Below are 14577 nucleotides of genomic sequence, written 5' to 3'. Positions count from 1 at the left end.
GACAGCAGGGAAGAGAAAGCAGTGTGAGAGAGGAGAGAGAGAAGCACGAGGGGGAGAAAGATAGAGAGAGGAGGAGAGAGAAAAAAACAGAGAGGGTTGATAAAGTGGGGGAGCAGAGTGAGGGAGATTAGAGAGAGTGTGAGGGAGATGAGAGAGAGAGAGAGAGAGAGAGAGAGAGAGGGAAAGAGAGAAAGAAAAGGAGAACGCAAAAGAAAGAGGGAGTGACGGGGAGAAAGAGGGTTCAAGAGAGAGAAAGAAAGAGAGCGAGAGGTGAGACAGAGTGATGGTGAGAGAGTTGAGAGAGAGAAAGAGAGGTGAGAGAGATGGAGGATGAGAGAAAAAGTTAAGTGAGACAGGGGGTGAGAGAGAGGGTTGAAAGAGGGAGAGGGGGTCGGAGGAGTGAGAACATGGCAAAGATTTGGAGAGGGGGCAGAGAAAGAGAAAGAAAAAGTGAAATAACGAGAATGAAAAATAGAAAAAAGAAAGAGAGATAGAGAGAGAGTTAGAAAGAAAGATGAGATTTGGTGAGAGAGGGAGATGGAGGGGACCGAAAGCAGGAGAGAGAGGGGGAGAGAGAGAAAGAAAGAAAGAAAGAAAGAAAGAAAGAAAGAAAGAAAGAAAGAAAGAAAGAAAGAAAGAAAGAGAAAAAGAAAGAAAGAAAGAGGGAGAGAGAGAAATGGGGAGAGAAGTGAAAGAGGTGGGGGAGTGAGAGGCAGTGGCGTAAGTTTGACCCAGTTGCCCGGAGGCAAGGAAAATATTGGTGCCCCCCCACCCCCCCCCCCTCTCTCTCTCTCTCTCTATATATATATATATATATATATACACACACATTTGCTCCTGCATAGCAAGCCTGCAGATTCTAACTATATGAAGCTACTACAAAACCGTTGCAACTAGGCAGATCTATGTAGGAGTCCAGCCACACCCTACATAGATCTGCTCAGTCACTCCCAATGCTGATTATTTCTCTGACAATTAATTTGCAAGTGTCATATCCAGGATTAGAACCCACAACCTATTACACTGGAAGCATGCACCTTACTGATGGAGATATCTGCTCTTGCACAGGAAGTGTGACAATTCTAACTATATGAAATTACGTGTAATTGTCAGAGAAATAACTTCATATAGTTAGAATTCTCATGTTTCCTTTATAGGAGCAAATAGCTTCATCAGAAGGTGTCTGCTTCCAGTATATCTATAATAAAGAGGGCGTGACTTGTAAGGTGTAGTGACTAGTGGGGAAGAGATACCGGCTGCTGTCAATTAACTTAATTGATTAATGTCGCTGAACATATAGAACAGGAGAGGTGCCCCCCTTCAAAGCAGGAGCCCGGCGGCAGCTGACTCCGTCCCCTCCCAGAGTTCTGCCTCTGGTGAGAGGGGAGGTGTACATGTGGCACTGTGTACCTCGCTCTGTCCCCCTATCCCCAATACAAGTGTCACTGTGTGTCATCGTCCCCTTAAGTACAATCAGCACTGTGTACCTCAGGCAGCAGCGGGTCCCCCTTCTCATTTGTGCCGCTAGCAGCGGGTCCCCCTTCTCATTAGTGCCGCTAGCAGCGGGTCCCCCTTCTCATTAGTGCCGCTAGCAGCGGGTCCTCCTTTCAGCACTGGCAGCAGCAGGTCCCCTCTTCTAGTTTTTGTGGAATTGTGATGTCGGGCAACAGCGGCAGAGAGGGGAAAAAAGGTGAGAGGTGGGTCCGGATTGGCTGGACCGCCTCCTCCTCTGAGTACTGCGATGACACTGCTGCTGCATGCCCCTTTACTGCACCACACTGCCGTAGGTCCCTGTTTAAAAAGAAAAAAAAAAGTGTCAGAAACAACATGGGATGGAACGTGCCCTTGTGCCTCCCCCATAGAGTGGGAATAAAAACTGTAGCAAGCGCAACGAGCCACCAAGCCCACTACGCAGCGAGCCCGCAAGAGGCTTTGTTGCGTTTGCTCCCTGCCGGCCATATAAAAGCTGGGATCCCGATGTCGGTATTGTGACCGGCGGTCTCCTGACCGCCAGTCACACATACGCAACCCACACACACAGACTGTTATCCCCCAGTTGCCACACACACACACAAACAGCCTGTCCCCTCCAGTCACCCCACCTCCCCCACACAGACACATACATGCATGCATATATACATACTGTATGTACATACATTCATACATGTTACCTCCATGTCCCCACAGATGTAGCAGGCAGGGCTGGGCCACACACAGCCTGTCCCCTCCAGTCTCCTGCCCCTCCCCCCCACCACACACACACACACACACACGCAACATACATACATAGATACATGTTACCTGCAGGTCCCGCAGACGTAGCAGGCAGGGCTGGGCCACACAACCTCATACCTCCCAACTGTCCCGATTTTCGCGGGACAGTCCCGTTTTTTGGTGACTGTCCCGCTGTCCCACCCGCGGGCCACAGTGTCCCGCGGTGGGGGGGGGGGCAGTTGGGAGGCTCCTGCACTCGTTGCTCTGCATAGAGCAGCAGTGAATAGACGCTGTGCGCATGCGCACAGCGTCTATTCAGCGCAGACAGTGGGAGAGAGGGCATGCCAGCAGCTCACAGAGCGCTGGGCATGACCCCTCAGTTACGAAAACGGGGGCGTGGCTCGCGATCGCGGGTCCTCCCGCGAAGCCACGCCCCCTTTTCATAGGCCACACACCCTTTTCGGGAGCGCCGCGCGTGTGTCCCTCTTCATGGGGGAACAAAGTTGGGAGGTATGCAACCTGTCCCCTCAAGTCTCCCGACCCTATCCTTCCCCCGCACCACATACTCAGACACACACACACACACACACACACACACACACACACACACACACACAGGCGGATCCAGAAGAAAATGAAAGGGGGGGCACCATGATAGGGGAACGGTAATAGTTATATTTACATGCACCTAAGGCACGCGTGCTCCCAGATAAGGAGTGTGGTTCTCCTTTTGAAAAAAAGAAAGAAGTGTCAGTGATTGCGCTGAGCCCAAAAAAAAGTGGGTCCCACGGACCCCTCACTTTTAAAAATTGGGGTCCTATCTGTCCTTTTCTGGGCCCCTCGGAATGAAGGTTCATATTAATCTTATTAATTATTCAAATATAAAAACAGACTTGATTTCGACACTACAAAAGTATTGCGGGGGGAGGAGGGGGTGACAATGCTGCTGGGCTGTGTAGCATGCAGGACACTGCACCAGAGCTGTAAGTAGACATTTCAGTGCCCTTTGGCAGAAAGTAAATTGGTGCTCCACCTGCCATACTTCAAACCAAGGACAGTGCGCGCCTAAGGCGCACCCCAAAAAATTAGGCGTGTGGCTTCATGGGGAAAGAGCATGGCCACATAACAGTACCAATTCACATTACACCACACAGGTAGAGCACGTTATATACACATTGCACCAGGTAGAGCACGTTATATACACATTGCACCAGGTAGAGCACGTTACACACATTGCGCCAGTTAGAACACCCTATACACATTGCGCCAGGTAGAACACGTTATACACAATGCACCAGGTAGAGCACGTTATACACACTGCGCCAGGTAGAGCACATTATACACACTGCACCAGGTAGAGCACGTTACACACACTGCGCCAGGTAGAGCATGTTACACAAACTGCGCCAGGTAGAGCACGTTACACACATTGCACCAGGTAGAGCACGTTACACACATTGCGCCAGTTAGAACACCCTATACACATTGCGCCAGGTAGAACACGTTATACACAATGCACCAGGTAGAGCACGTTATACACACTGCACCAGGTAGAGCATGTTACACACACTGCACCAGGTAGAGCACGTTATACACACTGCACCAGGTAGAGCACGTTATACACACTGCGCCAGGTAGAGCACATTATACACACTGCACCAGGTAGAGCACATTATACACACTGCACCAGGTAGAGCACGTTATACACACTGCGCCAGGTAGAGCACGTTACACAAACTGCGCCAGGCAGAGCACGTTACACACATTGCACCAGGTAGAGCATGTTATACACACTGCGCCAAGTAGAGCACGTTATACACACTGCGCCAGGTAGAGCACGCTATACAGATTGCGCCAAGTAGAACACGTTATACAGACAGAGCCAGGTAGAACACGTTATACAGATTGCGCGAGTTACAACACGTTATACACACTGCACCAGGTAGAGCACGCTATATAGATTGCGCCAGGTAGAGCACGTTATACACACTGCGCCAGGTAGAGCACGTTACACACACTGCGCCAGGTAGAACACTTTATACAGATTGCGCCAGGTAGAGCACGTTATATAGATTGCGCCAGGTAGAACACGTTATATAGATTGCGCCAGGTAGAACACGTTAATAAGAATTTACTCACCGGTAATTCTATTTCTCGTAGTCCGTAGTGGATGCTGGGTACTCCGTAAGGACCATGGGGTATAGACGGGCTCCGCAGGAGACTGGGCACTCTTAAAAGAAAGATTAGGTACTATATCTGGTGTGCACTGGCTCCTCCTTCTATGCCCCTCCTCCAGACCTCAGTTAGGGAAACTGTGCCCGGAAGAGCTGACATTACTAGGAAAGGATTTGGAATCCAGGGTAAGACTCATACCAGCCACACCAATCACACCGTACAACTCGTGATAACTATACCCAGTTAACAGTATGAACAATAACTAAGCCTCTCTCAACAGATGGCTCATACAATAACCCTTTAGTTAAGCAATAACTATATACATGTATTGCAGAGAGTCCGCACTTGGGACGGGCTCCCAGCATCCACTACGGACTACGAGAAATAGAATTACCGGTGAGTAAATTCTTATTTTCTCTGACGTCCTAGTGGATGCTGGGTACTCCGTAAGGACCATGGGGATTATACCAAAGCTCCCAAACGGGCGGGAGAGTGCGGATGACTCTGCAGCACCGAATGAGCAAACTCAAGGTCCTCCTCAGCCAGGCTATCAAACTTGTAGAATTTTGCAAAAGTGTAGAATTTTGCAAAAGTGTTTGAACCCGACCAAGTAGCTGCTCGGCAAAGTTGTAAAGCCGAGACTCCTCGGGCAGCCGCCCAAGAAGAGCCCACCTTCCTCGTGGAATGGGCTTTTACTAATTTAGGATGCGGCAGTCCAGCCGCAGAATGTGCAAGCTGAATCGTGCTACAGATCCAGCGAGCAATAGTCTGCTTTGAAGCAGGAGCACCCAGCTTGTTGGGTGCATGCAGGATAAATAGCGAGTCAGTTTTTCTGACTCTAGCTGTCCTGGAAACATAAAGTTTCAGGGCCCGGACTACGTCCAGCAACTTGGAATCCTCCAAGTCCCTAGTAGCCACAGGCACCACAATAGGTTGGTTCAAATGAAACGATGATACCACCTTAGGAAGAAATTGGGGACGAGTCCTCCATTTTGCCCTTTCCATATGGAAGATCAGATATGGGCTTTTACATGACAAAGCCGCCAATTCTGACACACGCCTAGTCCAAGCTAAGGCCAAAAGCATGACCACTTTCCACGTGAGATATTTTAGCTCCACGGTCTTAAGTGGCTCAAACCAGTGGGATTTTAGGAATCCAACACACGTTAAGATCCCAAGGTGCCACTGGAGGCACAAAAGGGGCTGAATATGCAGCACCCCTGTAACAACGTCCGAACTTCAGGCAGTGAAGCCAGTTCTTTTTGAGAGAAAAAGGGATAGGGCCGAAATCTTGGTCTTTATGGATCCTAATTTTAGGCCCATAGTCACTCCTGACTGTAGGAAGTGCAGGAATCGACCCCCCTGGAATTCCTCTGTAGGGCCTTCCCGGCCACACACCAAGCAACCTATTTTCGCCATATACAGTGAAAAAGTCTTGCTGTCACGTCTTTCCTAGCCTTTATCAGCGTAGGAATAACTGCATCCGGAATGCCCTTTTCCGCTAGGATCCGGCGTTCAACCGCCATGCCGTCCAACGCAGCCACGGTAAGTCTTGGATCAGACAGGGTCCCTGTTGCAACATGTCCTGACTGAGAGGCAGAGGCCATGGGTCCTCTGAGAGCATTTCTTGCAGTTCCGGGTACCGAGTCCTTCTTGGCCAATCCGGAGCAAAGAATATTGTTCACACTCCTCCGTTTATTACAATTCTCAGCCCTTGGGTCTGAGAGGAAGAGGAGGGAATATATAGACCGACTGGAACACCCACGGTGTTACTAGTGCGACCACAGCTATCGCCTGAGAGTCCCTTGACCCAACGTAAAACCTTTTTTATCTTTTTATTGAGGTGGGACGCCATGTAGTCCACCTGAGGCAGTTTCCATCAATTTGCAAAACTGCGTGAAGACTTCCTGATGAAGTCACTACTTTCCCGGGTGGAGGTCGTGTCCACTCCCGGAATGAACACTGCTGACAGTGCGCTTACTTGATTCTCCGCCCAGCGAAGAATTCTGGTGGCTTCTACCCTCGCCATCCTGCTCCTTGTGCCGCCCTGGCGGTTTACATGAGCCCCTGCGGTCTGACTGGATCAGAACCGGTTGGTCGCGAAGCAGGAACTCCGCTTGACTTAGGGCGTTGTATATGGCCCTTAGTTCCAGGATATTGATGTGAAGGCAAGTCTGTTGGCTTGACCACAAACCTTGGAATTTTCTTCCCTGTGTAACTGCTCCCCACCCTCGGAGGCTTGCATCCGTGGTCACCAGGACCCTGTCCTGAATGCCGAATCTGCGGCCCTCGAGAAGGTGAGCACTCCGCAGCCACCACAGGAGAGACACCCTGGCCCTGGGGGATAGGGTGATTAACCGATGCATCTGAAGATGTGATCCGGACCACTTGTCCAGTAAGTTCCATTGTCCTTGCATGGAACCAGCCGAAGGGGATGGCCTCGTAAGATGCCATCATCCTTCCCAGGACTCGAGTGCAGTGATGCACTGACACCTGTTTTGGTTTTCAATGGATTCCTGACCAGTGTCATGAGCTCCTGAGCTCTCTCTATCGGGAGATAAACCCTCTTCTGGTCTGTGTCTAGGATCATGCCTAGGCGAGGCAGATGAGCTGTAGGAACCAACTGCGACTTCGGAATATATAGAATCCAGTCGTGTTGCCGTTTCACTTCCAGAGAAGGTGATACGCTGTCCAGCAACTGCTCTCTTGATCTCGCTTTTATGAGGAGATCATCCAAGCATGTGATAATAGTGACACCTTGCTTCCGCAGGAGCACCATCATATCCGCCATTACCTTGGTGAAATTGGTAATGACAATCCCGTACCGCAATTCTGAGGTACGCCTGATGAGGTGGATAAATGGGGACACGAAGGTATGCATCCCTTATGTCCCGATTCATTTCAGGCTTGCAATGACCGCTCTTAGCGATTCCATCTTGAACCTGAACCTTTTCCGGTATATGTTCAGGGATTTTAATACAATATGGGTCTAACCGAACTGTCTGGTTTCGGGATTATAACATGGTCGAATAATAACACCCTCTTGTTGAAGGAGGGGACCCTTGACCACCACCTGTTGAAGATACAATTTACGAATTGCAGGTAACACTGGCTCCCTCTCTTGGGGGGAAGCCCGCCGGGTCCTCAGTGAGGGGGCATCTTCTCACAGTCCAACCTGTATCCCTGCGATACAATTTCTATTGCCTAGGGATCTAACAGGGAGTGAACCCACTTGTGGCTGAACTTACGAAGGCGTGTCCCCACCGGGCCTAGCTCCGCCTGTGGAGCCCCAGCGACATGCGGTGGATTTTTGTAGAGGCCGGGGAGGACTTCTGTTCCTGGGGACTAGCTGTGTTGTACAGCTTCTTTCCTCTGCCCCCGGCTCTGACAAGAAAGGACGCACCTCAGACTTTCTTGTTTCTTTATTCGAAAAGCTGCATTTAATAATGTCGTGCTTTCCTAGGCTGTGCAGGAATATAAGGCAAAATATCAGAATTACCAGCTATAGCTGTGGAGACCAGGCCCAAGAACCTTTCTCCACACAATCCTCAGCCTTCCATATGCCTCTTAAATCGGCATCATCTGTCCAATGTATATTCTACAGGACACGTCAAGCAGAAATCGACATAGCTTTTGTCTCTAGGACCCAGTATACTCATGTCCCTTTGGGCATGCTTTATAATTATATATCTATCACTTAAGACAGCATCTTAAAATATTTATATGCATACTAGGGTCTCAATCTCTGCTGATAAGGTACCTGTCCACGCTGCCACAGCGCTATAAACCCATGCCGACACAATCGCCGGTCTGGGTAGTATACTAGAATGTGCACACTATCTGCAGGATCTCTGAGAATAGCTAGTGCAAACAGGACACCCAAGGGGAAGATTCTCAACACATCCTGGCCCTAGTGGGGAAAGGATACAGCCTGAGAATTCTCTTGTGGGAAGCTGCCGTCTCTTGTCTGGAGATTCCCGCTGTTTTTCCTCATGAGAGGAGGGAAATTTACCTCAGCATTCTTCCCCTTAACATGTGTACTCTCGTGTCAGGGACAGATGAGTCATCAGTGATATGCAAATCATCTTTTATTCCAATAATCATATATTGAATATCTTTTAGCCCTCTTGGCTGTAACTTTGCATTATCGTAGTCGACAGTGGAGTTAAATTCCGTGTCGATACTTTGTTATTTTGGATAGTAAACATAGAGAGACTCTGAAGGACTCTGTGACATAGGGACAGACCAGGGTAGATTTCCTTTCTGTTCCCTAACCTTTTGTGCAATAATTTTACCTCAGCACTTACACATATCCAAACAGGTGTCGGCGTTGTCGACGGAGACACCCTCCCACACACATATCCGCTCTATCACCTCCTTAGAGGAGCCTTTTACCTCAGACATGTCGACACACGCGTACCGACACACCACACACACAGGGGATGCTCTATTTGAAGACAGTTCCCCCACCAGGCCCTTTGGAGAGACAGAGAGAGAGAGAGTATGCCAGCACACACCACAGCGCTATATAATACAGGGATGTACACTATACTGAGTGATTTTTCCCCTATAGCAGCTTATATACACAGTTTTGCGCATAAATTTATGTGCCCCCCCTCTCTTTTTTACCCTTTGTGTACCAGGATACTGCAGGGGAGAGCCTGGGGAGCTTCCTTCCAGCTGAGCTGTGAAGAGAAAATGGCGCCGGTGTGCTGAGGAAGAAGGCCCGGCCCCCTCAGCGGCGGGCTTCTGTCCTTTTATGTACTTTAATGGTGGGGGTTAATGCACATATACAGTTTATCAGACTGTATTATGTGCTTTTCGCCAAGTAAGGTAATTTAATTGCTGCCCAGGGCGCCCCCCCCCCCCCCCCTTCAGCGCCCTGCACCTATCAGTGACCGGAGTGTGTGGTGTGCTAAGGGAGCAATGGCGCACAGCTGCAGTGCTGTGCGCTACCTTAATGAAGACTGGAGTCTTCAGCCGCCGATTTTCAACTTCTCTTCGTTCTTCTGGCTCTGCAAGGGGGACGGCGGCGCGGCTCCGGGACCGGACGACCGAGGACTGGGCCTGTGTTCGATCCCTCTGGAGCTAATGGTGTCCAGTAGCCTTAGAAGCCCAAGCTAGCTGCAAGCAGGTAGGTTCGCTTCTCTCCCCTCAGTCCCACGTAGCAGTGAGTCTGTTGCCAGCAGATCTCACTGAAAATAAAAAACCTAACAAATACTTTCTTTTCTAGGAACCTAGGGTGCATCCAGCTCTGGCCGGGCTACTAACTGAGGTCTGGAGCCCGTCTATACCCCATGGTCCTTACGGAGTACCTAGCATCCACTAGGACGTCAGAGAAATATAGATTGCGCCAGGTAGAACACGTTATATACACTGCACCAGGTAGAACACGTTACACACATTGCACCAGTTAGTGTTCTATATACATTGCGCCAGGTAGAGCATGTTATACAAGTTTTATATGGTACTAGGGAGTAGCGACAGATGCAGCAGGGAGTAGGGACAGAGAGAGGCACCAGGGAATAGGGACAGAGGTAGCAGGGACAGAGAGAGGCACCAGGGAATAGGGACAGAGAGAGCAAGGAGTAGGGACAGAGGCACCAGGGGGTAGGGACAGAGGCACCAGGGAATAGGTACAAAGAGAGGCACCAGGGGATAGGGACAGAGAGAGGCACCAGGGGGTAGGGACAAAGGTAGCAAGGAGTAGGGACAGAGGCACCAGGGGGTAGGGACTTAGCCGGCACCAGGGGGTAGGGATGGAGGCAGCAAGGGGTGGGGACGGAGGCAGCAGGGGGTAGGGACGGAGGCATCAGGGGGTAGGGACAGAGGCACCAGGGAATAGGTACAAAGAGAGGCACCAGGGGATAGGGACAGAGAGAGGTACTAGGGGGTAGGGACAAAGGTAGCAAGGAGTAGGGACAGAGGCACCAGGGGGTAGGGACTTAGCCGGCACCAGGGGGTAGGGATGGAGGCAGCAGGGGGTAGGGACGGAGGCAGCAGGGGGTAGGGACGGAGGCATCAGGGGGTAGGGACAGAGGCACCAGGGAGTAGGAACAGAGGCACCAGTAGGTAGGGACGGAGGCACCAGGGGGTAGGGACAGAGGCACCAGGGGGTAGGGACAGAGGCACCAGGGGGTAAGGACAGAGGCACCAGGGGGTAAGGACAGAGGCACCAGGGGGTAGGGACAGAGGCACCAGGGGGAAGGGACAGAGGCACCAGGGAGTAGAAACAGAGGCACCAGTAGGTAGGGACGGAGGCACCAAGGGGTAGGGACAGAGGCACCAGGGGGTAGGGACAGAGGCACCAGGGGGTAAGGACAGAGGCACCAGGGGGTAGGGACAGAGGCACCAGGGGGTAGGGACAGAGGCACCAAGGGGGTAGGGACAGAGAGGCAGGAGAGAGTGCAGCCAGAAACCCCACCAAATAACTCCCTCCAGGGACCAGGCCCCCACCGCTTACCATGGACACTGTGAGCAGCAGCGCTGTCAGGCCTGGCCGGGGGGGTATAGTCCGATCCGCATGAGGCCACAATGCCGCCAGCATGGAGTCACAGGATGCGGCCAGGGGGGAGCGGAAAACGCGGAGGGAGCGGCCGCATGGTTGAGGAGGTAGAAGAGGGGAAGAGCGACGGCATCCATCTGGGGGACCAGGGACCGAACTGCCCCCACCTCAGGTACAGCAGCGGAGTTAATCGTGGGGGGAGAGCATGCGGAGCAGAGGAGGAGGGGAGGGCGGGAGATCACACTGTTCATGGTCTCCACCTCTTCCAAGTTCCTCCCTCCGTTCCGTCCCTCCCACCACACTGATTGACAGCGCAGGACAGGACAGCGTTGCAACTCACAGCGCGTCCTGAGGGAGTCGGGACCCGGTGTTTTTTTATGTTTTGTGTCCCCACTCCCCAACATCAATTCCTGGGTAACAACAGGGGGGGCATGGGCCCGAGTGCGCCCCCCTGGATCCGCCAATGCACACACACATACATACATGTTGCCTGCAGGTCCCGCAGAGGTAGCAGGCAAGGCTGGGCCACACACATATAATCACCGAGGGCCAGGCAAAAGTCGGGGGCGTGGCCTAATCACGGACATCCGTGACCACGCCCCTTTAATAAAAAACCCCAATAGCATGCAGCAGGGGCACCTGGGCTGGAGGCGGAGCTGTACCGGGAGAGGAGGAGGAGGCACTGGAGTCGGGATCTGCTGCCCAGCACCAGTGGGGGTCATTCCAACCCGTTCGCACGCAGTGGTTTATCGCTGCGGTGCGAACGGGTGCGGAATGCGCATGCGCGGCGGGCGCAGTGAGCGACTTTGCGCGGAGACAGGGGTCGCCGGGTTACGTCGCGGCTTACAAAGGAAACGGTCGCAGAGCCGACTGCTAAAAAGATTGACAGGAAGGAGGCGTGGCTGGGCGGATCCAGAGCGTTTGGAGCCGTTTTCGGGGAGTGGTGAGTATAACGCAGGTGTGTCCAGCAGAATGGAGGGCGGAGGAGTGACGTCAAAGACGATCCCATCATCGCTGGATCCATCGCACAGGGTAAGTAGGTCTAGGGCTGGTCTTGTTTTGTGTGAATTTTTTTTAGCTTAGCAGGGCTGCACATGTGATCGCAGCCCTGCTAAGCTAAAATACACTCCCCCCTAGGTGTGGCTAGTTGATCGCAGCAGCAGCAAAAAGTTGCTGGCTGCGATCAACTCGGAATGACCCCCAGCGGCAGAAGTCAGGTGCCTGCAGCAGGTACTCCCGCAGTGCCGAACAGCTCTGCATCTGCTAGGGCGGCCGATCGGGAGCACACAGCACAAATGTGCTCCTACTGCAAGTGCGCTGTGTGCCAGGCACACTAAGCACACACCCAGTTACGGCCCTGTAGACAAGGGGGGGGGGGGGGGGGGCGGAGTGTTATGTAAACTGTTTATCCTATTGTTACTCAGTAAGCGCCGGCCATTTTATTCTATAAACTGTCTATTGGGGCGCTGTGTGGCTGGCTCCTTATACTCTGTGACTCTCTGAAGGTACTCTGGGGCAAACTGTGTCTGACATTTTACTGTGTGTGTGTGTAGGTAATGTATGTGTATTTATCTGCATTGCCATGTCTAAGGGCTCTGTATCCTGTGCTGCAGAGTGTGTATCTTCTCCTGAAGAGTCTATCTCATGTACTCAGGACTGCAATGTGCTTTCCCAACCTGTCGAATCCGAACCCCCAGGGTGGATTCTTTAAGGGAAATGATATCACAGATTTCATCAAGGATGTCACATAATGAGAAAGACGCAGTTTTTAAGAAAGTCTGTAGAGGGATTACAGCATTCAGCTCCTACTCCCCCCCATACCCCACCTACATACCCTAAAAAACGTACACTTGCCCAAATAATGCAAGTTGACACTGATACCGACTCTGACACAGGGGACGGTGATGGGGATATGCAGGGGGGGGGGGATGCATCCCTTGCTAAAGGGGTGCAGCTAATGATTGAAGCCATTAGAGATGTTTTGCATATTACTGAGAAGGTACCTGAGCCGGAAGAGGAATCTTATTTTACAGAAAATAAGAAATCCTCTCTCACCTTCCCTGCTTCTAAAGAGCTGAACTCTTTATTTGAAAAATCCTGGGAAAACCCAGAGAAAAAATTCCAAATCCCTAAAAGAATTCTCATTGCTTTCCCTTTCCCTGAAGAGGATAGAAAGAAATGGGAAACTCCACCTATAATAAACGCTTCTGTATCTAGGTTGTCTAAAAAGGTGGTTTTACCTGTCCCTGGTTCAACCGCCCTAAAGGAGCCGGCTGACCGCAAGATTGAGACTACGCTCAAATCTATATACACTGCTACAGGCCCACTATTGCTTGTGTGTGGATTTCTAAAGCCATAGTAAAGTGGTCAGGCACATTACCAGAAGACTTGGATACTATGGATAGGTGTGACATTGGTTTGTTTTTGCGTCACATACAGGATTCTGCTGGATTCATGGTGGAGGCCATGAAAGACCTTGGAATGCTGAATGCAAGGACTACTTCAATGGCAGTGTCAGCACGCAGAGGACTCTAGCTACGCCAATGGACTGTGGATGCAGAATCCAAGAAAAGCGTGGAGAACCTACCCTTCACAGGCCAGGCTCTGTTTGGGGATGCATTGGATGCGTTGATTTCCACGGCAACTGCGGGTAAGTCAACCTTTCTCCCCTCAGCGGCTCCACCAACTAGGAAATCTTATCCTATGTCTACGCTGCAGTCCTTTCGGACCACAAAATTTAAAAAATCCAAATCCCCTTCCACCTTCTTTAGGGGTGGTCGGGGAAAATCCAAAAAACCTCCACCAACAGGTTCTCAGGAACAGAAACCAGGTTCTGTCTCCTCAAAATCGTCAGCATGACGGTGGACCTCCCAGCCTGGGGGTCGGGCAGGTGGGAGCAAGACTAAAAAATTTCAGTTACATCTGGGCGTCATCAGGCCTAGACCCCTGGGTGACGGAAATTGTTAGCCAGGGCTACAGACTGTTTCAGGAACTCCCACCACACAGATTCTTCAAATCAGGCTTACCAGTTTCGCTGACAGAAAGTGCTATCCTACGGGAAGCCATTCAAAAATTGGTCAAAACAGATGTTATTGTCCCAATTCCACCTTACCTACACCACAGGGGTTATTATTCCAACCTGTTTGTGGTGCCGAAACCGGATGGTTCGGTAATGCCGATTTTAAACCTAAAATCATTGAACCCCTGCCTAAGGGAATTAAAACTTCTTTAGGGGTGGTCGGGGAAAATCCAAAAAACCTCCACCAACAGGTTCTCAGGAACAGAAACCAGGTTCTGTCTCCTCAAAATCGTCAGCATGACGGTGGACCTCCCAGCCTGGGGGTCGGGCAGGTGGGAGCAAGACTAAAAAATTTCAGTTACATCTGGGCGTCATCAGGCCTAGACCCCTGGGTGACGGAAATTGTTAGCCAGGGCTACAGACTGTTTCAGGAACTCCCACCACACAGATTCTTCAAATCAGGCTTACCAGTTTCGCTGACAGAAAGTGCTATCCTACGGGAAGCCATTCAAAAATTGGTCAAAACAGATGTTATTGTCCCAATTCCACCTTACCTACACCACAGGGGTTATTATTCCAACCTGTTTGTGGTGTCGAAACCGGATGGTTCGGTAATGCCGATTTTAAACTAGAGATGAGCGGGTTCGGTTCCTCGGAATCCGAA

The 14577-nt window shown here is 51.1% G+C and overlaps 1 long non-coding RNA gene across 2 annotated transcripts in view; it reads right to left on the bottom strand.

The window, feature by feature from the left end:
• Positions 1 to 11128, bottom strand: part of LOC134954535 (uncharacterized) — a 226300-nt gene extending 215172 nt beyond the window's left edge. For both annotated transcript variants that reach the window (XR_010185894.1, XR_010185940.1), the window contains exons 1-2: positions 10853 to 11128; positions 1488 to 1791 (exon numbers count right to left, since the gene is read on the bottom strand). This is a non-coding gene — a long non-coding RNA (uncharacterized LOC134954535). The remainder of the gene's footprint in view (positions 1 to 1487; positions 1792 to 10852) is intronic.
• Between the last annotated feature and the right edge of the window lie 3449 nt (positions 11129 to 14577).

This window comes from Pseudophryne corroboree, chromosome 1, assembly GCF_028390025.1.
Source record: "Pseudophryne corroboree isolate aPseCor3 chromosome 1, aPseCor3.hap2, whole genome shotgun sequence".
In the NCBI taxonomy this organism is placed as follows: Eukaryota; Metazoa; Chordata; class Amphibia; order Anura; family Myobatrachidae; genus Pseudophryne; species Pseudophryne corroboree.
Note: the sequence above shows the minus strand (reverse complement) of the source record. Positions and strands in the feature narration are given on the sequence as shown.